The sequence below is a fragment of the Frankliniella occidentalis genome, unplaced genomic scaffold (genome assembly GCF_000697945.3).
Source record: "Frankliniella occidentalis isolate FOCC.00 unplaced genomic scaffold, Focc_3.1 Scaffold223, whole genome shotgun sequence".
In the NCBI taxonomy this organism is placed as follows: Eukaryota; Metazoa; Arthropoda; class Insecta; order Thysanoptera; family Thripidae; genus Frankliniella; species Frankliniella occidentalis.
The window spans coordinates 304,134-305,801 of record NW_026267349.1 but is presented as its reverse complement, the minus strand read 5'-3'; the positions used below and the strand labels follow the sequence as shown (position 1 = coordinate 305,801).

Here is a 1,668-nt window from a genome sequence, read left to right as displayed (position 1 = left end):
TGCGGAGCGGCGGCCGCGAGAGGTGGTCTCCCTCACCGTTCCGACTGCGCGGCGCTACGCGGCGCTCGCCGCCTGGGCTGCTCGGGGAGGGGGTTGCGCGAGCTGGCGCGCGCGAGCCGGCAGCCACCCCGGGACAGCATGCGCCCGCCGACCTGCTGGGCGCCGACGCGCGCCCGCCACGCGGACCCCGCTGTGCTGCTGCACGCCGTGCTGCCCGCCGTGCCACTCATGCAACTACCGCTGCTCGAGCTCGCCGGCTGAGTGCCGATGTGCTCGACGAGGTTCTTCGCTTCCATGACGGCGCTGCGGTGAGCATCGTCGCCGACATCATCATCACCATCATCATCATCATCTACCCCCCGCAGAGGTGAGCTCGCTTTCTTCACCGATGATCAAACAAACAAATAAGGCAGGAATCAACCAATATCCTCGAGGTGTTAACGACCTAAAAGATTCGCACCACTGGATAATAACTGGGATACCCCAGATGTGCTAAATTTTGGTGCCTATGGAGGCACTTTCGTGACTTTCTAACAATGGCACTTAAATTTCACAAACTTCGAAAGGCACCAAGTCGTACCTTTATTTTTTCAGTGTACTAGAAGTGTGTCGTATGCCTTGGTCCATCCGCGCCGTACAAAATTGTGAATTAATTAGTGTCAGATAATCACGATAGGCCTGCAGTTGTAACTAAATAACGGGAGGGCTCCGCGGCACACCATGTATGCGGTCTCCTTCGTCTCAAGCTTTTTGCCTCACGCTACCGTGAAAACCTTGTTGCGAACGGTTATTGTGGCTGCTGTGCAATTTCGGGGCGTCCGTGTTCGATCACCATCCACCTACCCCCTCTGAACTGTCACATTGGATTCAATCCACCTCTGGTACCTACGCGTCGCTCGCACACTGATCATATTACGAACAAATCATTCACAAGGTTCGACAGAGTTTGATCAGTGTGCGACCGACCCGTGGGTTGAATCCATTGTGACAGTTCAGGGGGAGAGAGGGAGGGGGTAGTGGGGAGGTGGGTGGTGAGCGAGCACGGACGCCCTGTGCGCCTCTCTGGCAGGGTAGCTCCAGCACCACCACGCCGGCGCCAAGGCCGTGATTCCAGCGAGCCTTTCGCCAATTTGTAATTTTAATGCGAGCCATTCAGCACAGATAGTCCCCGCCTGCCAGCCAGAGCAACCTCCATTGCCTCCCCCCCCCCCTCCTCTCCCCGTCAAGCGAAAGATGTAGCACAGCGGGCTGAGAGGAGATAGAGGGAAGCGCGGGGGAATTGAAAGAGATTGAAAATACGAAACAAACAAACATGGACGATGTAGTTGAGCTAGAGTGGTTTGGCGTGCACACGGGAGAGAGAGTGCGACAGGGACAGAGCCAAGAGATGGAGAGGGAGAGAGAGAGAGAGAGAGAGAGAGAGAGAGAGAGAGAGAGATGTTGTAAAAGCAAAAATGATGTGAATGTCGTGACCGAAAATAACTTTAAACTTGTTAGAATGCTTTGAAATGCGAGACGGGAGCAATGTCTCGCGGACTAGTTTTGCCTATACAACTCCCGAATAATTTGACATTAGAATCGACTGATTAGTTAAAACTTGCTTATGTGCGTGGAATATCAGGATATCAGGATCGTACAAGGGGATAACACAGGTTTCAAATATAAATA

The 1,668-nt window shown here is 53.8% G+C and overlaps 1 protein-coding gene across 2 annotated transcripts in view; it reads left to right on the top strand.

The window, feature by feature from the left end:
* Nucleotides 1–6: 6 nt before the first annotated feature.
* Nucleotides 7–1,668, top strand: part of LOC113207962 (collagen alpha-1(I) chain) — a 65,425-nt gene continuing 63,763 nt past the window's right edge. For both annotated transcript variants that reach the window (XM_052272758.1, XM_052272759.1), the window contains exon 1: nt 7–367. The gene's annotated coding sequence lies outside the window, so the exon portion shown is untranslated. The remainder of the gene's footprint in view (nt 368–1,668) is intronic.